Source organism: Crotalus tigris, unplaced genomic scaffold, assembly GCF_016545835.1.
Source record: "Crotalus tigris isolate CLP2741 ecotype Arizona unplaced genomic scaffold, ASM1654583v1 scf7180000018371.15429387391:27106975, whole genome shotgun sequence".
NCBI lineage: Eukaryota > Metazoa > Chordata > Lepidosauria > Squamata > Viperidae > Crotalus > Crotalus tigris.
Genome location: NW_024096970.1, coordinates 8,181,556 through 8,207,057, shown reverse-complemented (window position 1 = coordinate 8,207,057; position 25,502 = coordinate 8,181,556). Strand labels below are relative to the sequence as shown.

General features: G+C 35.4%; 1 protein-coding gene and 1 long non-coding RNA gene across 2 annotated transcripts in view; one reads left to right on the top strand and one right to left on the bottom strand.

Moving 5' to 3' along the window:
* LOC120311603 overlaps positions 1-25,502 on the top strand; it is a 35,125-nt gene that overhangs the window by 2,078 nt on the left and 7,545 nt on the right. Inside the window, exon 2 of the long non-coding RNA XR_005557669.1 lies at positions 842-5,067. This is a non-coding gene — a long non-coding RNA (uncharacterized LOC120311603). The remainder of the gene's footprint in view (positions 1-841; positions 5,068-25,502) is intronic.
* HNF4A (hepatocyte nuclear factor 4 alpha) overlaps positions 1-25,502 on the bottom strand; it is a 70,794-nt gene that overhangs the window by 38,872 nt on the left and 6,420 nt on the right. The gene's annotated exons all lie outside the window — the stretch shown is intronic.

Genomic DNA, 25,502 nt, shown 5'->3' with positions numbered 1-25,502 from the left:
CTTCTAGAGTTTTTTTTTTTTTTTTAAAAAAAAATATCCTGCTTTCTTTACAGAACTGACTAAGCCATAGCATTCGCCATTTGTGACTTTCCTATGTTTTCTCTATCATATCTTGCCTTTATTTATCAAGGAAAACCCATACAGACTAAAAAAAAGAGCCAAAACTGCTTCACCTTAGCTTATTACTGTCTGGAGGCACTAAAATACAATGGTTAAACCATTTCAGCCAAAATTATGATTTATTATTTACTATCTTGAAATTTCATTCCAACCTTGGAAATGTGACATCCTTCAGGGTTTGAAATGAATATGTTTCTGTGTAGTAAAGTCATAGCAATAAAAATAAAAATCCATTCCATAGATATTAACAAATTTTAGTTACTTAGATCTATGGAAAGCTTAACTTGAAGATTTTTTGCAAAGCAAGTGGAAGTCAATTATAAAATTGGGTCAGTTTAGGAAAGACAATTCCTGATAGTCAAAGCTTTTTCTGGATACTTTGAGAAACAGCTAAAGATTAAAACTGATTTAGGGTAGAGAGCATAACATTTTTACCAGGAGCGAACTAGGATGAACTAGTTTGACAAATGAGTAGCCATTGCTCTCTGATTCAAAATTAATCCTTTATGCTATTTGCTATTTACCATTTTGTTATCAGAAAGTTCTGCTTGCAGACTTTAAAGAAAAACTTTGCTTATTACGAAGATATATCAGGTCTCCAATATTTCCTTTCATTCAAAAGAAAATAAATGTTTTAGCACTTGCTCTGAATTTCTCACTTCTCCAGAAAGGGGGAATAATATGTAATTTGTTGGTTTTTCTCCAAACTATTATTCTCCAGATGTGTCGAATTGCAACTTCTATCATTTCCAGGCAGCAAGATGCTGTTGATTTGAAAAGAGGCAGTCTATTATATCTGAAAGTAACAAATTGCTAAGGATTGAAAACCATCTTGAATTAGCACTTCTGAAGTCTCCAGCAACCTTGAAACATTGGCAATTATTTTTCTATGCATCACATGGGAAAACTTTTCAATTCATAACTGACTTTTATCTATTTTTATCTATCTATTTCAAGGCTTTAATTAAATGAAAATGAAATAAAAGAACTTTTCTTTTTCCTTGAATTTGCCCATAGTTTTTGGAAGCACAATTATTGGCACATCACTAAGAAGCCAAAGGCAGTCTTTGATGCAGGAAAAGAGGTGTGTCTCTGAACTGGCAAATATATGATAGATAAATTTAACTAGAATGATTTCTGAATGTTCTATACAAATGATGGTCTTTAATTCTATTATCTTCTTATTTTGGTTTTTTTGTTATTCTTTTTATTTTATTATTGCATTATTTTCTTCTTTTGTTGTGTTTTGCTTTCATGCCTTTCTTTCTTTTTTTCTTTTTAATGCTTCCATTGAATTGTAAGCCATCTAGAATTGCTTTTGTGAGTTGGATGGCTATAGAAATCAAGTCAAAATCAATTTGAATCAAGGACTTCTTAATTCTTAAGTCAGTCTCTTAGGCTCTCTTCATCAGTTTCAGATGAAAAGTTGCTGGCACTATCAATCCAAAAGTGTTTTGCGGTGATTCAGTCTTACCCTTTGTAATGAATTTTCCTTAGAAATGAAAGATATGCAGGAAACATGGGTGAACAATACCTGGATTGCTATAAAATACATCTGTGTATTCTTTTAAAAAATGTTAAAAAGAAATGTGCTGGATTTCACATGGATTTCACTCTGGCACTAATTAAAGCAGCCATGCCTTATATATGGCTTCTATGCAATTATTAAAGCAGTAACATCTTTTTGAAGGTTCTCTAGAAGCTGGAAAAAGAGATGTGGCTGCTTTAATGAATAATAGAGAGACTATGTACTTGGGTGAGGTCAGAAGATCTTCTTCCAAAATATTTTGAAGTACGCAAAATACAACTGTAAAAGTCCTTGAATGAGGTGTGGTGATTGCCAATCAAAGAATTCTCTTGAAGCTTCTTTTAACCACCAAATTGCAAAAACCAGATATTATATTGTCTAATAAAGGGCTTCCCAAAATGAAAAATATAACCTTGGGGAGGTACAGACAGAATCTAGGGGGGAAGTGAAGACATTTCTTGTTATTCGTTGTTTACCAAAATTTCATTGATTTGTTTTCATTGCTTATTTATATTCATTTTAGTATTTGGATTTTATTGCAAAAAAAATTAGGAATGGAACTAGTCACTTTTTGAAAATGATTTGTAAGAAATGCTTCCAACTTCATATAAGGGTAACATATTTTTGCTATTAACTTTAATGAGTGGATTAATTAAAATTGAGGCATCTTTTTTCAGGCTACATTAATGGGTAGTATGCAGGTGCTTTCCTTCCACTTACATGAAGTCCTAAATTATTTTTTTCAAAGTTTTAAAAAAGATGTAAAAACAACATTAAGGCCTGTACTTTAAAAACAAATGAGAAAAATTCTTCAGCCAAATTACTTTAAAAAAAAAATGTGTATGCTCATTCAGGTACAAGAATATAAGGCCCAGTAAAATAGCTTTGAGTGAAGATAGGAGTTTGGAAAAGGGAGCACAGATTTCATAGGTTTAGCAAATTTTCTTCCCCCAACCCCCTTTTTGTCATATGACTGATCACTGGGGTTTCACGTAGTTGTTTGTTCCAACACTGATTTCCTGAGTATTATCTATTGATCTAGCCTTGGGTGTCTAGACCAGTTATTTCAAGAAGGTTCCTGTTTATTCCAAGATATGTGATATTGGGAGAAAATGAAATGGACCAAGGACTCTTCTCCTTCCCTGAAGAAATTATAGTGACCAACTGCTCTGTAAGGAAGAACAAGAAAGCCATTAATGCATGGATTTTTCTCACATGATTATAATGGGAATCATGAACCTGCTGCCAGAGGCTTCTTTCCTTTTGTGTTGTATCTTCCTCTTTTGCAATCTATCTCTGAAGGGGTGGAATGTTTGGTTTTCATTATTAATTAAACCACTTGGATAGCTTTTATGGTGAAAGCACTGGCTTTTGATACATAAATACAAATATTAAAAACACAAGCCAAACAGAAACCCGTAATACTCACAAAAATCCCAAGAGAATTATTGGATCATTAATTTCCACTGGGAGATATGAAAAAGAATCAAAATACATCTCTGAGACAGCTTTGCAAATTATACTCCTCAAATTAAAGCCTTCCTAAAAGACAGCATGGATTGTGTCAGGGATATTCAGAGATGGAATGGAAAATGAACGCCATTCCAAAGGATGAGATAGCAAAAGAACACCTATGCTTCCATAGTCCCACGTGGTGGTATTATTTTGTCACTGGACTTGTGGCTGGCCAACTCTGCCAGATTTTCTAGGACAAAAAAAAATCAGTTGTAGAAAAGGAATCATGTAGCTATCCAGTGTCTGAATATGAATTTTATAGATGATAACCAACAATTTCTTGAATTGTTCCTGAAAATCAGTTCAGCTTCTGGACAAATTGAGATGTACTCATAATTACTTGGACCACTGAATTCTGGACCATCTGAACTTTCCAAGTAGTCTTCACGATATAGTGATCCAAACAAAAACTATCTGAAGTATATATGGCCATGAAAAGTCACACCTGATCCAGGAAAGGACATAAATGGCACATGAGATGTATTTATGGAAAAATTTCCTTGGCTACAATTGCCAGTTCATTTGGCAAGATGTAAAAGTCTAGGAGGGCCTTGCATTATGTGGCAGTTCCATTTGGGGAAGTACAACCACATGAACAACTAAGGTCATAAAGGAGCAAGAGAGCAATTGATATTGCAGCTTACTTTAGAACTTTTTCTTTAAGTAGCTACAAAAACATTTCAAAGTGAACACAATTTTAGGATAAAAAAAAATACTGTCCAGAGGGAGGCCTTTATTTTTTTTAAACTATTGATCTTTTAATAATAATTAATAATTAATTTAACAAATGTTCAAGCTAAAAGCCCCCCCCCACATGAATTTTGAAATATATAACAGGCGGTTTGGTCAATAAGATTAGATAAGAAGGACTGAGTGCTTAAATTCAGATTTTATTTTTTATCCATGCCAAAGAGAATCCCGAAATGAAGTGCGGATAAATGAACGAAAAGGAAGAATTGGGGTGAAGGAAAAAGGAGTTTGGGGTTTTCCAAAATGAATAGATATGATTGGGTTATGCTAGAAAATTGAAAGGGCACTGAAGGAAATCAAGGAGCCTCAGGAGAAAAATATCACACAGATAGTTCTGTAACAACAAAGCTATGTATAATGTCAGACACAGAGAACCTATATTTTTCTTGATGTTTATAACTGCAGTTTCCAAATTTCTAAACTGCTGAGCATGGTAGCTGGGACTATAGCAAGTTTATATCAACAATATTTAGATGGCCACAAAATTGTCTAATTTTGGAGAATAGTTTATTTCCCTTTCAAATCTGAACAGGAACTGAGACAGACACATTACTTACTGCTATAGGAAAGTACAGTTTAGGATTTACTCAAATTGCTGGTCCTTTTCCAAAGTAAGCTGGTGTTTCTGTGCTTAAACCATAATATAAATAAATAAGAAGACATAATGGATTTATATACTGCCCCCTAATACAACCATATTTTATTACTTTTTAAATTTTATTTATTTTAAGTATATAGTTTAAGGTTTAGAATCAACTGCTTAGATTAAGATCTTTTCACTTTCACTCAGATAAGGAACAGCTATCGAAACAACTTGCAATAAACCCAGGTCATTTAAAATATCTAGATCTACTTTAATGAAATACCACCTAAACAAAATAATATTGCTTTTTCCTGCTGTTTGATTTTCCTAGCAAGCATCTTAAGCTAATACCCTGTTCTGCCATAAAATAATTAAATTATGCTATAGCCATAAAATGCACCATTTAAGTTAACTGAGAATTTCAACAAACTGTACCATGGGTGGTGGCATGCTGAAGCCACGAACCTTTATAAATCAATCATCAACTGATAAACAATACAATGATTAACTTTCAGAACTGGTGTCCCCAAAGCTGATTTCATGGAAATATGCTGAGGGTGAATAATATTGGGTAAGTTAATTAAGGTGGAGAAATAGCTGGTAAGGCATGAACCTGCATTTAAAGAGAACTGTTAATGAACATTTTAGAAAAAAGGGAAGCAAAAAGAATGATCCAACAATTCATTTAAATCTTCCCTGATAATTCTTTTTTCTGTGTGCACAAAACAAAATGATTACAGATACTACAGATTTTCATAGGGGAAAATTTCAGTTAACTGCACTTGCTAAAGTAAAATAATACCTTTGGTATCTTCATTAAGGGTCAGCAGATATTAGATCAGAGCAAGAATTTCTTCACATAATCATTGGAATTGCAATAATTATGTAACTCATACCTGAAAGTGTTTCATGTACTAACTATGATATTGTGCCACCTAGGATTTTGTTTTTGCCAGGTCCACAGATTTTCAGAAAATAATATTTTTCATGGACTGCACTCAACTGTACATCGTGCATGGACTAAACATGAAGGTGGAAACATATACAGTAGTAAGGTGACCAACTTTTTTACAATGAGAAGGAGGACACAAATAAATTGAAGAAAAAAAAGTGAGTCTAATGCATGCCTATGTGCCATGCCGTGTTTCGGTAAGAAGTAAACAAAGCCACCTGCGTGCGGCGCACTCTTGCGCGCGGTGCACTCTCTCAAAACAATTCTCCTGTGCGGAGCGCATGCGTCTCATAATCGCATCTCACCACACTGTACTGAGCCTTGACGAATCGTCATGTCAAATACAAATACGTCACATCACACGCAACAGATCAGATCGGCATCCATCGAATATGGAGATTTATAGATTAGTCTTCAAATATCGAAAAGGAGGACATGTAGGAGGACACTTTTCGAGAAAGGACAGAACTTACAAAAGAAGGACTGTCCTCCCTAAAGAGGACGATTGGTCACCTTAACAGTAGAAGATGCCTTTTTCAAGCAAATACAGGTAGTCCTCAATTTACAACCATTTATTTAGCAATCAGTCGAAGTTACAACAGCAGTGAAAAAAGCGATTTACAATCAGTCCTTACACTGGTTACATGATCAAAATTTGAGGGCTTGGCAACTGGCATTTATTTACGATGTTGCATGGGTCATGTGATCACCATTTGTGATCTTCCCATCTGACTTCCAACAAGCAAAGTCAATGGTGAAAGCTGGATTCATTTAACAAATATGTAATTCACTTAAACAGCTACAGTGATTTGCTTAACAACCCGTGACAAAAAAAGTTATAAAATGAGGCATGACTTACTTAACAACCCCCTTGCTTCTGGCCCCAATTGTGGTCATAAATTAAGGACTACCTGTATTAGTAAGAGCTGAGGTGGCGCAGCAGTTAGAGTGCAATATTGCAGGCCACTTTAGCTGACTGTGTTCAGCAGGTCAGCAGTTCAAATCTCACCGGCTCAAGGTTGACTCAGCCTTCCATCCTTTAGGGGTAGGTAAAATGAGGACCCAGATTGTTGGGGGCAATGTAAATATATATATACATTGCTTACTGGTGTACACCGCTTAGAGAGTGCTTGCACTTAAAGCGGTATATAAGTCTCATAAATAAATAAATAAATAAATAAATAAATTTGTGCAAACATTATATACACTCAGTGGAATTTGTATATAATAGATCCGATGGATGATATATGGTTCTTAATGCCCACCCTTTCCTGCTACATTGTTACATTTTTGTTTTACATTTAAGTAGTCACAAAGTGAGATCTAAACTACAACTGAATGAAGAATACGCCATTTGGATGGGATTGTACCCTGAAATCCCAAAATATTATGAGAAAATGAAAAAGAAAAAAAAATATAGTTGACTATCTGATATTTCCAGATATATCAGACAATAGTTTTCATAATCCCTCATAACCCACCAGTTGTGAGCAATGGAAGTTCTAGTCCAACACATTAGAAGGACATTAATCAGGGGAATATTGAACTAGAGATTTTCAATCTCAAGAATATTTTTTATATAGATTAATCATGCAATATAACTAAACTGGGTTTATTATCACTTGAACTAGCAGACAGAGTTTTATATCTCTTCAGTTCCCAAGTGGGAAAGAAGCCTTCTTCTATATCAGATATTAGCATACAGTACCAGGTAGAAGTCTTGAATGTTTTTCTCTGACGTATTTAGATATCCTTTTGTATGTCAGTTCTTCCACATACTTTAACACTCCAGGGAAACACATTCCAGAATTAAGCAGTCTCTCATATGTTATTTGAAATATCATAGTCCATGCAGAACTATATTCTATAGGGTCCTAGGTGCTCTCTGAGCTTGATTATGTTCTTAGACATTTCATTAAACAAATTAGGTTATATCAACACTGATGATGTTACATAGGGTAATGTAATATGATATTTCATTACCCCAACTAGGTGACATCATCATTGCTGATGATGTTACCTAGTTTGGGTAAGGAAATATAAGAAAACAACCAAGCTCACGAGAGCACCAAAGATCCCTCATTTCAACCCTGAGCTACAAATATTCTCTTTTATTGGTACTATGTCCTGTGATTATTCAGAATGTCAAAATGGACTTATTTGGTGTAGTGGTTAAGATGCTAGCCTAGAAACCAGGGGACTGTGAGTTCTAGTTCTGCCTTAAAATGAAAGCCTATGAGGTAACTTTGAGCCAGTCATTCTTTCTGAACCGAATCCACCTCACAGGGTTGTTGTGGAGAAAACAGAAGAAAAGGAAGGAGTATATTATGTGTGTTTGTTGTCTTGATTTACTTATAGAGTATAAAAGGTGGGATAAAAAAATCAAATAAATAAAATTTTTAAAATAAAAATATATAACAATGAATCCAATCTTCACATTTCATATCAAAAGATATTGATTCCTGGATATATTATTGTGCAGTATCATTTTCTTCATAAGGAGTCTCAGAACAAAGCTATGCCCTATTCATTATGGTGCATTTCTTCCATTTGAAATTGTGCAATATAGCAAAACATCTCAATAGCAAGAATCAGTAAGTGATATGGAATCAAATATCAGTGGAGGAGGGTAGAGAGTAATAGACTTTAATACCACATTCCAAAATTATAGACATCTGTTGTATATTGACATGTATTTGTTCTACAGTGCACAGGTCCAAACCAGCTGCCATAGGAATGCACTCTAAGACGACATATGATTGTAATCAGATAAGAATCTGATTCTTGTCAACAGCTTTTTTTCCTTTAAAAAAGCACTTAGCATTTAGACTTTTTATTAAATTTATATCTTAAATCAGTGTTTCTCAACCTTGCACACTTTAAGATGGGTAGATTTCAACTCCCAGAATACCTCAGCTAGCATGGCTGGCTAGGAAATTCTGGGAGTTGAAGTCCACCTATCTTAAAGTGGTCAAGCTTGAGAAACACTGCTTTAGATTATTACTTTTAAGACTCTGAACTATTTTGGGAATGAATGGGGCAGAGAGGTTCTGCAGGATAGAGTTAAAAATGAAGAGTTGCTTCTCCACATTTCCAGGAACCTTCAGTGTTTGGAAGAATCTGAAGGTCAAGCAAGAGATTATTGTGATATATTGGCTTCTCAGAGAATGTTTGCTCAGAAATTAGCAGACAATAAACTAGCACTGCAAAACTTCCTGCTAATCAAGTTGAAAAAACCCATAATGCTTATCCTCACAAAAGTTGTGCTATGCTTTACTCCTCTTCAAAGAAATTAAAGCTATGAATGTATTTCAAACCCACTATCCTTTCTTTAGAGGAGGGGGATAACCCTCAACTCTTTGGATGAAATTGTCCAGATGCCCTCTTAGAAAGCACTTCTTGCTTTTCCCTTGAATATCAGTGCATTTTTGAAGCTATGTGTAAGTGTTGCTTAGTAGTAAAATGTAGATATTAACCGATAAAGGGTTTTATTTTCATAGTTCAGACCTAGGAAGATTTTATTAATACACAACTCAGCTTCAATGAAGTCATATTTTCTTGATTTACTTGGAAACTTCGAGAAAGTTTGAAAACAGCATTTTCCTTCCCAAAACAAACTGAATGATCAACATTAATCCTATTTCCCAGTACCTGGTGTTTCCTGAAGCAAATCATAGCCACTCATGTTCCAGATGGACCTGCAGATTCCCCAGAAGAAAAAAAGAGAGCTAGAGAGATGTCATGGACAGAAAGAGGCTTCGGCAAAACCAGCATCTCAAGGATTCTGAGCAAGGAGCCATATTTGGTCTGACTAAGCAACACCAAGTCAGCTGAAGTTTGGCTGGAGGGGGGGGGGGAGGGTTGGGGGGTTGGAGGGATAAACTAATCCCTTAATGCCAGTCACAATGCGATTTGATTGGAAGTAGGAGTTCATTCAGTAAAGTTGCAGGCTGTAAGGAATTCTGCTGAATCAAATTTCACAAAAACTTGATCAGGTTTCATAAGGCAGGACTCAAGCTGTATTTGAAAGCCTAGATTATAGGACCTGTCAGATCCTTGCCCGAACCAATTGTTCTTTGCGTATTCATTTTTGCAGATGCTTCAAATATGGGAGTGAATTGGAGGAAAGGCAAAACTAATGGCAGCATCAACCAAAATAGAATCCTTTGTATTTCATTGCCTTCTGATTGCTTTTTTCCATAGCTCTGCAAGATGGAGGCAAGGGCATTAAGGCAGGAAGGAGAAAACTATAGATTTTGTAAGATCAAAAGCAAACACTGGAGCACTTAATTGATGAGATGCTATTTTGACCTTAGTTTTTGAGTTAGCTGTTGAGTTTGACTTGGCAGGAAGCTAGTAAAAGTTAGCTTTGCCACTAGGTGGCTATCCAGGATAGTGAATAAACAAAGCACAACCAGAAACTTCAGAGGACATTGTAAATCCTGTCTTGAGCAATTGGAGTTCCAATTTGGAGCTAAACATCTTTGAGTTCCACTTTGGAGCTAAAACATCTTTGAATTCCAGTTTGGAGCTAAAACATCTTTGAGTTCCAATTTGGAGCTGTTTGCTAGCCACTTTTTCAAAGCTAACTCAAAAAGGAGGACAAAATAGCAGGTCTCACTTTTGCACCTCTTTGCTTGTATAGGTGAAGAAGGTAACTTGCGACTTTCATTTTATCCAAAGGGACAAATTAGAAAGGACAAGAAATGTTGGAATTTAACTCCCAGTGCACTTGGCTTCTGAACCTGTAAAAGTATTAACCAGTGGGGCAAAAAAATTTACAGTTACAGTGGCTAGCAGAATAGCTGCAGTATTATCTCCTTTCTTTGCTTAAAGCAGTATATCTCAACTTCAGCCGCTTTCAGACATGAGAACCTCAACTCCCAGAATTCTCAAGGGACTTCCTTTGCATGTGTCTATGTAATACATCTCTGGTTACATAGACAGGCTTCCCCAAGACTTTCGTCACTTACAGGTAATTCTCAATTTAAAGTTGGGAACAGAATTTCCACTGCTATGCAAAGTGTTTATTACCTAACTTTATGACCATTTTACCATGTTTGTTAAGTGAATCACTTCAGTTGTTAAATAAATTGGACAAACATTAAGTGAATCCAGCTTCCCCCCATTGACTTTGTTTGTTGGAAGTCAACTGGGAAGGTTACAGATGGAGATTGTGTGACTCCGAGATGCCGCAAGCATCATAAATACATGCTGGTTGCCAAGTATTCAAATTTTGATCACATGACCATGGGGGATGCTGTGACAATTGTAAGTGAAGGGACTGGTCATAGGTCACTTTTTTAGTGCTGTTGTAACTTTGAACAGTCGCTAAATGAATGGTTGTAAATTTGGAACTATCAGTATTACCTCACTCAGTTCAGTTTCCTTTTCTTTTCTGATTCCAGCTTCTGCCATTCACTTATCTGTTTTATTTTTTCTCCATAATGAGGAGGGTCATTGCAGGCTCTTTGTTGTATAATATTTCCCCCTTGAGGCCTCCTTTCTATGTACAAAGATGTCTGCTAGCCAACAGAAAACAGAGAGGCAGCATAGAATAAGCCTTTTTTCCCGCCAAAGGTTCAGTGCAATGAAGATTATATAGGCTTGTAATGCAATAATTTCTGATAAAATTAATCCCGATCCTCTTAAATTCAGGGAACATTTATCTGCAGACTCGTTGCATGACTGCTAGCATCTGAAAACAAAAGCTATAGGCATGTTGTGATCTTTCTAATCTAGGGTTAGCTGATCTGGACATGGAATGAATTCTAATGGTCAGGAGCATTAAAATCCAATGTTCTTGACAAAGAATTTTCAGTTTTAAAGAGATCTCTTTCTAAGAATAAGACAAGATAAAGCTTGTTCCTAGGTCTATATTTAACTCAAGGGCAATTTCCTGCTCCAGAATGTTGCATGCAAGAAAGGGCATTTTTAAATCAGGGAACAAATCTTAAAAGACATTTTCCTAAAAGCAGAAGCAACTCAATGTTTCCTTGAGTTTAAAAAGAGGGACAATATAGAAGGACATTTCCTATAAAAAGCAAGTCCCCTTTATTGCTGGGACTGATGGAGAAGGTAGTTCTTACAAGACTTTAAGGATATCTCTGACTTCAAACTGGACTGAAATACACTTGCAAACTCATATCTATTAAAATGTGCATTCCCGTTATAAATGCCTCTTTTTACTCTCTGAATATGTTTTAATGTTAAAAGAGAAATGGGGCAGAGGGCTTAAAGACTTCAAAAATATGCTAAAACTAATACAACAACAACAACAACAACAAAGTTGGAAGGGACCTTGGAGGTCATCTAGTCCAACCCCATGCTCAGGCAGGAAACTCTATACCATTTCAGACAAATGGCTGTCCAATCTCTTCTTAAAAACTTCCAGTGTTAGAGTTTCTATCCTTTTCCTACATAAGTGGAAGAAGAATGAATATTTTAAACTATTAAATATTTTTGAAAGTAGGAATATTTAAACTTTTTTATTGATCATTTTAAGAAAAGAAAAAGAATATCAAAAAAATGAGAAAAGAGGAAAAGATAAAGCACAAGGTGTATAAACAGAATTTACAAGCATCATAAATTTAGGTTAAAATTTCCAATATGTCAATGTTTATTTTTAAATGAATATACAACTACTAATCATTCTTCAAATCTTAGTAAAATATGAACATCAATGTCAAATAGCACAATGCAAATCTTACAAGTTACAATAAATCTATATATGAACTTGTGCCAGTTCTAAAATGTGGCCTCTCTTAGTTCTTAATTGTATTATTTGTATCAATAAAAAATAATTTTTAAGGTGCCATAAGACATGGTTTTATATAAGAATCCTTCTTTGCTAATAGACCCGCCTCATATAAAAATGGGCACTTAAAATTACATTGAGATACAGCATCAGTCCAATATGATTATGGACAATTTAAGAAAAGAAAATATAATGCAAAATATTGTTACAACAGAACTAATTCCACTGATCCTCAATGACCTCTGAAAGAGCCACAGGTTGAGCATTTTTCCAGAAGACCCTAACAATGGGTACTCTCATAGAATGGGATGGGATGGGATGGGATGGGATGGGATGGGATGGGATGGGATAGGATAGAATAGAATAGAATAGAATAGAATAGAATAGAATAGAATAGAATAGAATAGAATAATACAGTTGGAAGGAACCTTGGTGGTCTTCTAGTCCAACCCCTTGCTCAAGCAGGAGATCTTATACCATTTCATTTCCTTGCCTTGAGGGTGGGACAGCAGCTCCTAAGAAAATGTCTTCCATATAGCCCCCTCTCATTACACCGCCTGATAGGTGGCACCCTTTACAGGTGATCTCTATCAGCCACACTAGGCAAACAAAATGGAAGCATCCTGTACCTTGAGAGCAACTATCTTAATGTATTGAATGTAACCATACATGAAATCATACAGTCCATCCCCAGAGTGAGTTATTCTCAGTTGCAAATAATAATAATAATAATAATAATAATAATAATAATAATAATAATAATAATAAAGTTGGAAGGGACCTTGGAGGTCATCCAGCCCAACCCCCTGCTCAGGCAGGAAACCCTATACCATTTCGGACAAATGGCTGTCCAGTCTCTTCTTACATCCTGGTATATGGACTGGGTTGATATAACCCAGCCAGGTAGACATCACTTTTAACTGAGAACAGTTTTCCCTCCATGTTTTCAGAGTTTCCCTCAACTCATTGCAACCACATTGTATATTGTATTATTGTTCTGTTTTACAACCTGAAATGTGGTTTGACAAAAGGAAGTGTAATGCAGTGAATGTACTTCCTTTTTTGAGGTGGTATATTGTAATGTTGACAGGAGATAAGACAGTTCCCTTACTGGTAGAAATATTGAGTTACCTGGAGGAGCATCATCTAAAACCAGTGCTTTTTTTCTAAAAAAAAAAAAAAGTGCCGGAACACACACATGTCATACAACCTGCCTTGCCTACCCTACAAGGTTCCATCCCAAAAAGGTGCTGGAACTCCGTTCTGGGCATTCTATAAGAAAAAAAACCCTGCCTAAAACTAAACACTTTGTTGTAGATATCTTATATACAGTATGTAATAGAAGCACCGCTGCACACATCCATAGTTTTTTGTGAAATCATTACACAGAACTGGGATGCTTAGATGGACTTCCCTTTGTACTCTCTAAGCTTTTTTCCCATCAACTCTTAAAAGTAAATAAATAAAAAGTAAACTGTCCTGTGGAATTCTTCTTTTCAAGAAGATTCCCGGGCTTTAATTAGGCTCCACTGATGCTGGATTTATAAATATATTCAAAACCCCTGAAAAAAGCTGGATGCTATACGAGTAGCCAACACCCCAGAAGACAAATTCAGGATTCAAAAAGATCTTGACAAACTTGAACAATGGGCCTATCCAACAAAATGAGCTTCAGTGTGGAGAAAAGCAAAGTTTTACATTTAGGCGGGAAAAATAAAAGATACAAATATAGATTGGGTGACACCTGGCTCAAAAACAGTAACTGTGAGAGGAACCTTGGAGTCCTAGTGGACAATCACTTGACTATGAGCCAGCAGTGTGCAGCAGCAACCAAAAAAGTTAATACAATCCTGGTTGTATAAATAGAATCAAGATCAAGTATTAATACCGCTTTATAAAACCCTAGTGCATACTGCTGCCAATTTTGATCACCATATCACAAAAAAGATGTTGAGAGTCTGGAAAAAATTCAGAGAAGAGCAGCTAAGATGATCAAAGGCCTGGAGACTAAAACATATGAAGAATGGCTGTGTGACTTGGGTTTGGCTAGTCTAAAGAAAAGAAAAAATAGGGGAGACATGATAGCAATATTCCAGTTTTTGAGGGCTGCCACAAAGAAGAGGGGGTCACGTTATTCACCAAAGCATCAGAAGGAAGGATGAAAAACAATGGTTGGAAACTGATCAAAGAGAAAAGCAATCTGGAATTAAAGAGAAACTTCCTGACAGTGAGGACAATTAATCAGTGGAACAGCTTGCCTCCAGAAATCATGGGTGCTCTATCACTGGAGATTTTAAAGAAGAGACTAGACAGTCACTTGTCTGAGATGGTATAGTTCTCCTGTTTGAGCAGGGGGCTGGACTAGAAGACCCCCAAGGTCCCTTCCAGCTTCTATTCTATTCTATTCTATTCTATTCTATTCTATTCTATTCTATTCTATTCTATTCTATTCTATTCTATTCACGAATATCAATATCACAAGGGACCAGAGAGGGCAGCAGGGAGCATCTCACAATTTTACCTTCTAGTATAGGGGTATCATACTGCTGGCCTGCGGGCTGGATGCGTCATGCTGAAACCGCGCCCACCCCAGCTCCAGCAATGAAGAAAAAGTCGTGACACGTCATGTGACATGGCGAGTTTGACACCTCTGTTCCAGTAAAAACAGAACATAGAACCAAAGAGTGACATCATATTAGTGATTGATAACTGAGGAAACTTAAAATGAACTTTAAAAATCAAAGTCTTGGCTGGTCTAGTGTCCTGTTCTCAAAGTACCCAAATATGCCATTGAAAGAAAGGCCTTTGTAATAGCATTGCTCCTGTTCATATACCCAAACAACAGTTGCCAAGAGATATATGGGCATGAAACTGAAACTATAATACATAGATTCTTCATCACTAAACTACTTATTTTCCATGAATTTCATTAAAATACGTTACAAACTGACTTGAAGGCCCTTACAGTAACTGTGGAAGAGAATCCCGTACATGCATTGTATACAATACAGGTAAACCTATGACCACAATTGAGCCCAAAATTTCTGTGGCTAAGTGATACATTTGTTAAGTGAATTTTACCCCATTTTATGACCTTTCTTGTCATAAGTGAATTATTGCAGTTATTAAATTAGCAACAAGGTTGTTCAGTGAATCTGGCTTTCCCATAGCCTTTGCTTGTCAGAAGTTGCAAAAGGTGATCACATGCTCCTAGAACATTGCATCTGTCATAAATATGAGTCAGTTGCCAAGTGTCTGAATTTTGATCATATGACCCAACTCTTGTAGGTGTGAAAAATGGTCATAAGTCACTTTTTTCAGTGTCATTGTAACTGTGAATGGTCACTAAATGAACTGTTGTAAGTCAAGGACTATCTATAGTTGCTCTCAAGGAACACAAAATTCTATTTCTTGAACTTTCCCCCGTTATGTTTCATGGGATGATTCAGTTAGAACATTATAAAAGAGGGGAAAAATGCCACAAATGTCCCTGTTTGGTCAGCTACCACCAGCTCAAATAATAGGTGTACAATAATAGGTGACAGTTTTTTGGGGGGTTTTTTGGAAAGGAAGGAAGGAAAGAAGTAGAAAGAAGAAGAAAAATTATTAGCCCCAAATAGGAGATAGGAGACCTAGAAATTGGGGTCATTTAAAATTTGGAAATTATAAAGATTAAACATTAAATTTAAATATCAATTGGAAATTAAAGTTAAAAACTTACTAGGTTATTGTCTAAAAGATGGAATGTCAAATCAATTAAGATATGTATAAACTGAAGATTATTGATGAATACTAGAAAGGTATTTTTTGTTTGATTGATAGAATAAGAACTGTGTTGGTCCGAATATGAGACAGTAGATATTATGGGGGAAAGAGAGGGAATTATTTCTTGTAATTACTTTGAGATTTGTACTGATGATATTCAAATGTAATGGAATTACTGTGCTCAACCGCCACGCTACTTTTCAAATATGTAAATTAATATTAGAGAATTAATAAAAAACTTGGGGGAAAAAAACAGGTGTACAGCTATTTTTCCCTTTACAACCATTCATTTAGTGACTATTCAAAGTTACAACAGCACTGAAAAGAGTGTCTTAGAACCATTCCTTGCACTTAAAACTGTCCATGATCACATGATCAAAATTTGGGCTCTTAGGAACCGGCACAAAAAATGGAAGGATAAACTAATTCTTACAATGGAAGACTGGTTGGAGAAATGATGGAGATGATCAAATTAACTGTTTGGATTAAAGAGAAGAATGCATCTAATCTTGTTTCTATCTGGAAACTACTTCTGAATTTTGTGCTTGAGACAGAAAAAAAATAAAACTTTGACTTTGGAATGTGCTTATCAGGCTTTTGTTTTTGTTATAGAAATATAGTATATACTGAGTATGTAAAGTAAAAAGTTGAGGTTGTAACATTATTATGTTCATTCTACTTCACTGAAAAGAGTCGGAAGTTAATGCTTTTTTCATCCCCCCCCCCTTCATCTTACACTTTTTTCTTTCCCCTTTCCCATTTTCCAACTATTCTCATTTTCATTTATGCTTTGTACTCTAATTAAAGTTTAATAAAATTAACTTCAAAAGAACTTTTGAAGTAGATTAGATCAGCTTTGATAAGATAACCATATTGCCTATCAGGATAGAAAGGGTGACTAGATTCAGCTGCTGCTATTGAAACTTACAGAAAAAAATGAAAACCTTATTTTCTTGCATGACAATTTTTTCTGATCCTTTTTCAACTCTTAAATCTCATTTCACATATCATTTATTCATTGCGCCTCTCCCAAGCAAAAGTGATTGCCCATGCCATTGGGAAAAGCTCAGGTTTGATTTGAACTGATTCTGGTCAAACGTTTTAATTCAAGTTCTGCCATGATGCGTGTTAAAAAGGCAAGAGAGAATGAAGGAAACCGCACCAATGTCAACAGAGAGTTTTCCCAAAGGAGGCCAAGTATAATAATTGAACTGTAGAGCTCTAACCTCCCTAAATGTTGACACTGTCATTGTCAATAACAAGAAATACTGCCGCTTACTGAGGTTAACATTAAAATCACAGCTCAATCCCTACTTTCTAATCCTACAATCAGAATTAAATGCCCTTATTTCTTTCTATTGTTTTAGTGTTTTTATTACAAACACCAACTGTGGCTTGTTTTTTCTTCTTCTTCTTCTAACTATTAGTAAAAGCTACAGACAATGTTATGGCCTCATAATTGGAGGTAATTCTCCATTTTATTTGCTTAAACTAGACAAAGATAAGCTTATGATCTGAAAATAATTTGGGGTTAAACAAAAAAAAAAGTCTCCGTTTAATGTTTCTACTTTGAATGTTCTGATTTTTTGCCCTCAAATTTCATATTTTTAAAATCATTTTGAGATAAGTAAATAAATGCTGGCATGTATTTACTTAAGGGGAATTGTGGGATTTCTTCCTCTCTGGTAACCAAGCTCTTTTATCGGATTGACAACCTAGGACAGAAATATGGTATTTATAATGAGTAGAAATATAGGTACATCCAGTTTATATAAAAGTGGTTCATGCATTGTGCATCTTTACAACTCTCTAGTTAAGCAGATCTGGGATCAGTTAGTGAGCTTGTATTAAGCATAACTTGGGAAAAAGGAAGCCAGGCCTCAGACAGTACTGTTCATTAGAAACTCAGTCTACAATAGGAACCACTTACATGTCAGCAAACACTTTTAATGAGACCTGATTATTGATTTGGACAAGGAAAAATGGTGTCGCACCACGTGTTCTGGTTTGTGCAGGTTTTATGAGCCTTGTTCTGAGAAGTATCTAAGTGTTTGGTTTTGCCTGTTTCCTCAGATCGTTGTTGACATTGGCTAAGTGAAGGGGTATGGCGGTACAGAACAACACTATTTCAGGAAACAGAATGGCTGCTAGCTTTATATCTTGTGTGAACCGCCTCATTCTTGTAGCAGTATGGAAGTAATCTACGTAGTCCCCTTCTTAGATTTTCCACAAGGGAAAAGTTATCCTTTTCTTCAAATGATAACATAATTGCTCATCTCTGCATATCTACTTTTTCAGTGAAAGCTAATTAAGGCCAGGGCTTCTCATACAAAGTTCTTGAGAGAATTGAAATGAAAATAGAAAAGTATGTTCACAAAACCTGTAAAATAACATGTTTCTTTCTGAGGGGGCACTTTTTTTTTTTCAGTGAAATATCCTGGCAAAAAGAGTCCATGCAATATAGAAAAAGGGCATACGCTTTTGCCCTTACTCTGAAAGTGATTGATAGTGATTTTAAAATTTAAATTTGATTGGCATATGAAATTATCATGTATGATTAAAGTATGTGTTAATCAGGAAGAAGAGTGCATTGTTTGATAACAAAAAGATTAAATAATGACAACAATTATGATCACTGACAAAAATTATATTACTTGGAAAGCAACTTTTACATGTAAACATTCAGCAACAATCTAAACAGAAGTGCCACATGAATTATAGGAATATCCACAGTAAAAGTACTTCCTCATTCCCATGATATAAGTTTCTGATAAGGTTTATTCAGATGATGAACAGATGGCAGAAAAATCCAATAACAGTAGAAGATGGTTAGAACAGCCTTGATGTTTTGCTTCTATCTGTTGCTGTCCTTTTTTTTGCATCCAGATATAATAATCCTATTTAGACCATAACATATGTTGCAATATACTTGTTAAAACATTGAATCATTTCAAAATGATTCAGAAAGAGTGATTTTGACTTTGCATGACCTCAGCATTATTTTGCTTTTTATTAAACAGTCTGTTATTTTTCTGGCCCTGCTCAATCCAGAAAAAAAAATAAGCTTGCTGAATAGAACAGAACAGAACAGAATAACAGAAGGGACTTTAGAGGTCTTCTAGTCCAACCCTCTGCTCAAGCAGGAAACCCTATACCATTTCAGACAAATGGTTGTCCAATCTCTTCTTAAAAACTTCCAGTGTTGGGGAATTCACAACTTCTGGAGCCAAGTTGTTCCATGGATTAATTGTTCTCACTGTCAGGAAATTTCTCCTTAGTTCTAGGTTGCTTCCCTCCTTGATTAGTTTCCATCCGTTGCTTCTTGTCCTACACTCAGGTGCTTTGGAGAATAGCTTGACTTCCTCTTCTTTGTGGCAACCCCTGAGATATTGGAACACTACTATCATGTCACCCCCTAGTCCTTCTCTTCATTAAACTAGACATACCCAATTCCAGCAAATGTTCTTTATAATCATCTTTGATGCTTTTCTCTGCACTCTTTCTAGAGTCTCAATATCTTTTTTACATCATGGTGACCAAAACTGAATGCAGTATTCCAAGTATGGCCTTACAAGGCATTATACAATAGTATTAACACTTCACGTGATCTTGATTCTATCCCTCTGTTAATGTAGCTTTGATTATATACTATCAAGATGTTGATGTTAGCTAGTCAACATCAACTCTTAGTAACCACTTACATAAATGTTCTCTGTGATGATCTATCCCTAACCTGATCTTTTAGGTTTTCCAAAGTTGCACTCATTGCCTCTGTAACTGAATCCATCCACCTTGCTGCTGGCCAACCTCTTGTCTTTTCCTTTTACCTTTCTCACTCCAAAGTAGAATAATTTAAGACTGATTATTTGTGCCTTGGGCGACAACTCTGGTTGCTTTGTTCAATGATGTTTTCTTAGCTGTTCATATTGTTCTCAGGAGTCTTCTCAAACTCAAAGTTCAAAGACATTAACATTCTTTCAATCCTGCTTCTTTAAAATCCAACTTTCACTTCCACAGTGTCACAGGAAATACTATCGCTTGCACAATTCTGAACTTTGAAGGTATAGATATAACATGGCATCTGAATATCTTTTCTAAGCATTTGTGGAGATTTTCAATCATTCAGGTCATGATGGACTTTCTTGGTGCCTTTTGGAAAAAGTACCTTTGGAACATCTTTTCTAAGGATTTCATGGATGTTTTACCAAGTGTTAGTCTGTAGTGTATTAACTGCTTGCAGCTATAGTTGATGGCTGATCCTAAAAGGAAGAATCCATTTACCATTTACCACTTTGATATCTTCACTGTAAATTCTAAGGCTGGTAGTTGCACCTGCTGCCATTAGTTTGGTCTTCTTTATATTTAATTTTTCACTGTGCTCATTGACTTTCATTACTAGACCTTGCATATCCATTGCATTTTTGGCTATTGTGGTAATATAATCAGCATATCACACGTTATTAATGTTTCTTTGTCCAGTTTTAAAACCATGCTCATCTTCTTCCAATTCAGCTTCCTTTAATATATATTCACCATATAGGTTAAATAAATAAGGGAAGAGTGTATAGTTTTGTCTCACTCCTTGCCAACCAAGTGCCAATCTGTTTCACATAATGTGGCTTTCAGGACTCTATATATTTCTCATGAGGACAATGAGATGTTCTGAAATTCCTATTTGTCTGAGCACATTACACAATTTGTCATTATTGATACAATTTGAGGATTTTCTATTATCAATAAGATTTGAGGTGCCACTTTAACTCTTTAATTTTAATACTTCAAATCTTAAAGCAGCTACAGCTTTTTTCCATACATATAGAAGATTTAAAAAAAACAGATTGCTTTAATGAATAAAAGAGAATTGCTAATCTGTGCATGATCTGAAGCATTTTTCCTAATTACTTTTGAAATGTGCATATACTGGCATTCGTACTCTGTACAGAAACCACACTTCTTACTTTCAACCAGTATAAACAAGGATTATATTCAGGAATAAATAACCTGGTATTCTCCAGTTTTGGAATTACAAATCTAATTAATCCAGCAGTTATGTAAAACTATAAGAATCTGTGGAAGTTGTAGCTCAAAAACTGCGGAAGACACTAAGCTGCATATCTCTGGTCATATTGGTTGGGGATTATGACAGTTATAGTTTAACAGCACCAGATTAAGGAAAAATGCAGGACAGTTTGGGGATGGGAGTACATGGTATGGATGCAATCATCCAGCTTCCTTGAGCTTCCAGCTAAAGATCTAGTAAATACCTATCATAATGGTAACCATTTTGTAAATGGAAAATAAGTCTAGTTGCATATATTTTGTGTCAGTGCTTACAACAAAATTACAGATGTTTCCATTGGGTCAAAGTATTGGTTCTGGATTAAATATATCTCATCTTGCACATATATTAGTAATAGTTAGTTAGGATCCAGATTTAATGCCAAGAAGAGGAAGGTAGACAGTAGAGGAGTGCAATCCTATAATACTTCCTGAAAATATGCTCTGAAAGTCTGGAGATATTCCACAAGATCAAGAGAAATATTTCCAATGCTGTGGAAATGTAGAGACAAGGAATAATCTAGTAAATATTCTGCTGGAGGAGAACTTTCATTTGCCTGGTTCTTTCCCAGTGTTTCTTTGTACTACTGTATTAAAGAAGATGAGTAAGTTAAGAAATAATGGAGTTGTATTATGAGTTCCCAGAGCACCCGACTTTATAGGGTCATCATTTGTTTTGAAGTTTTTTAAATGACTGAGTGCTATAAACCACTATCCTTCCTGTGCCATTTGTATATGTATCTGTGGATTATCCAGGAACAGATACGCTATAAATACCTTATTGACAATGGCTGAAGGATTAGTAACATTTACCCAGTGCTCAGTATGGGCAAATGAGAAGGACATGTCTAATCCCCATATTTTTGTGTTGCTGGGAGAAGGACCTTTTTTATTGAATTTGATTTCCTAAAGTAGGCAGACTTAGGCTACTTTGGGCTGAAAACACTGGGGACAGCTTGTCCTCATTCCTCCCAGCTAATCTCCCAGTCATTAAAACACTGGAAATAACTTTCAACCTCAGTGACCAATCTTGAGAAACCACAAAAAAATTGCTTCAAAAGTATTAAACTGAGTTTATTTCAGAATCTATTCAGCAAAAAAGCTACATAATCTGCTTGTCAAAAGTAGGGGAAAAAATCACTAGCAAATCAAACATTCAACTTCATTGGAGTTAGGACTTTTTGGAAGGATCCCAGTGGGCAATTTACAACTTGTTTAGAAAATGCGCCAGTTTTATTTTCTTTATTTCTTAGATGGCTCTGAAGCCATAAATACATGGCAAGTCATGACCATTGAAAAAGAGAGGAGGTGCAAAAATTTCTTCTGTCTTTTCCACGCAACTTTTTTCACCAGAATTCAGTTATACTTTTTTTTCTATTATACCCTAAAAAAGACTATCTTCCTATTATGTTTTTTCCATCCATAGTCAATTTCTTGTAGCAAGAAAAAAAGCAGAACTTAAATACTAGGAAATACATGTATGAATGATGCAGATAGATAATATAATGTGGAATCCATGTAAAACTTCATGATTGAAGCATGAAGTTTCCATATTAAAGAAATGTATGTTCTGGAATTATATTTATGTTCAAATATCACAATGCTGTCTTCACTTAGTGCAAGTGACACTAAGTGACCCTGCAAGCTATCATTCATTTGGAAGTGATGAGAATTGAAGTTGGGATTCATGTTTTGCCAATGAACTATTAACCCATTTCTTTTGGGATCGTCTTGTTAATATAATGGGGGGGTAGATGCTACACTTTCATGTGGTTCATTCTTGCTGTTTATTTATATTCTATACATAGTCTGGAACTTTTCAATATATCTAATCCTATATGCATCAACATTTTAAGACTCCCTTTTCTCTCTTTTTTGATGCATTCTTTATCAATTTCTTTCTTTCTTCTGACTTTGTCCAATGAAGTCAATGATTCCACAATCAAATAGAATTATGTTTGGACATTTGAAATAACTTTCCACTATATTTTAACTTACTAGTTTTGCAAAAATGTACATCCATGCGATAATTTTAAATGCTAATTTACACATCAGATGGGCCTTCCTCCGTGTCTGGAGCCAGGGCAAGGGTATCTTTAAAAATAATTTATCAAATACTCTACTGAAGACTAGCTCATGTTGAACAGAATAATTCCTTCATCTTTCCCCAGATATATATTGATGAATTAAGCTGCAAGGTATTCATGCTGCATTTTCCATCATCCTATGTTTGTGTAATTTTATAATTTTGGAGGGGGAAGAAAAATTTGTCTTTGGCCCTGAAGCATATCCTCTTTCCACCCCCTCTTTTTTCCCTTCTCTTAGTAGACTCAGCAAGGCTTGGAAGTCTGATTAAATATAACAATCTTTATAGCAAAAATTGTCTCCAGGGTGAAGCATTTCCTTGTTTAATCCCAGGTTAAAACAGATTATCCATTTCCTAGAAGAATATGTTTCCATTTGAGGTTGCTCAACCAACAGTATCCATTTTGAGGAATAGGAGTAGGTCTGCAATGTAGTGTTGTGAATGAAAAAATAAATGAAAATGAATGAAAAATTGGCTATGGGAATTTTTTCCCTTCCACCTAGAAACAATGTATTAAAGCCTAATCAAATAAGCTAAAATTTATCTTAACACAATATGTAAAGGCTATAATGACCTTGTTTGCATGTTATGCTGAGCTGTTGCTTCTTTAATCAAAATTAACTGAAAAAGTCACAATTTGTAGGATTAACACAACATACAATGCCATAAACTATGCCTTACATTTCAGTATAGCAATGTTCAATTCACCCAGCATGCTGTGGCAAAATCTGCTAAGCTATTCTTTGGCTTCATGCAATATGTTGTGTCAGACTGCACCTGATTACCATATTGCTTCAGATTGTGGCACAATTTCTTAGGAATAGTGCAAAGGAACATTTTAGTTTGCAAGAATAAATTCTAGGGTATAGTATTGGTTGCTTTTATATTAATTTAATGCTGGACTACATCAATATTATACAGTACTTCTATTACTTTTATCGCTGTGATTACAATGTGATCGCCTGCAAGGATTCTCTGGAGTAAGACAGCCTTCTTCCACTATATCAATATAGTTAAGAGGGAGAATAATGAAGGCACTTCCCAATCTTGAGTGACATATCACACAGAAAAGTTTCATCTCCTCTGAATCAAAGTACTTCTATGGAGTAGAGAAGCTTGCATCTGACTGTATGCAGCATGTCGCTCCTCTGACATTTCCCCCTTCAACAGTAGCAAAATACGTATACATATAAGAAAATGAAGAGCCAATGTAGTGGTTAAGATGTTGGGTTAGGACTAAAAAGACCTCAACCTAGGTTGAAATTCACTCTCAATGGCAGAATCACATCAGATGGCTTTCAGCCTGTCACTCTTTCAGCCCAACCTATCTCACATGGACAGAAAGGCAGGTAAGAAACTCTCAAACATAGGAATCATTAATATAAATGATGAAAAGGGACATCAGGCTTTTGGAGCAAATTCCAAACACCATTCCCATCTGGCTGTTTCCTCAAAAAAAAAAAAAAAAAAGGGGGGGGGGAAACAGGACAAATGATCCACCCCATTAAAAGACCAACTTCTCCTTATCCAAATTTTATCCAATCATGATTTACAATCTCTTCTTAACTTGAAGCATTGGCCGATGAGTTTGTTTTTTTCTTTTTCCTATGTCATGCCTTTTAAATTGCTGGTGGTATGCCTGCCTCCAACCCCCCACTGATTTATATGTAAGCCATTTTGGCTGAAGAATAAAAAAAATGCTAGAAACAAATGCAGAAATGATCTGACAGGACAATGTAGGAGGATAGGTTAATCCTCCACTTCTCTATGTTATCTGGAGAAAAAAAAATTCTTTCCTTCCTTCCTTCCTTCCTTCCTTCCTTCCTTCCTTCCTTCCTTCCTTCCTTCCTTCCTTCCTTCTTTCTTTCTTTCTTTCTTTCTTTCTTTCTTTCTTTCTTTCTTTTTCTTTTTCTTATTTTTGTGTTGTTTCTAAGGAAAGAAATAAATGAACTGCTTTGCCCAAGTCTCTTGCTTTTATTGTTGTCTCTTCGTACAGCATACTTAACTTGATTTTCTGGATTCATAAAATCCTTTGAATAATCTAACCAAGCAGGCTGGATTCTGACAACATGCTAAGCCAAAGAAAATCTAGCAAGATTAATATTAAAGCTTGGCATTTTATGTAAGCACATCTGCCTGGTTACGAGTGAAGTACACATAGCATTGAGATACCAAATATTTTAGTTTGGCGATCCCATCTGATTCTGGGTTCTACATTGGGCTTTTTATATTATATACAAATACACACAAACAATATATGTGTCATCAGAGTCATAGCTATGGAGTAGAAATTTTCTCCCACATTTTTTACAACAGTTGTAATCCTATATCCCTTGAAGGCATCAAGTTGAACAGACTAATTTAAGAAACAATTATCCAAAAGAAAAT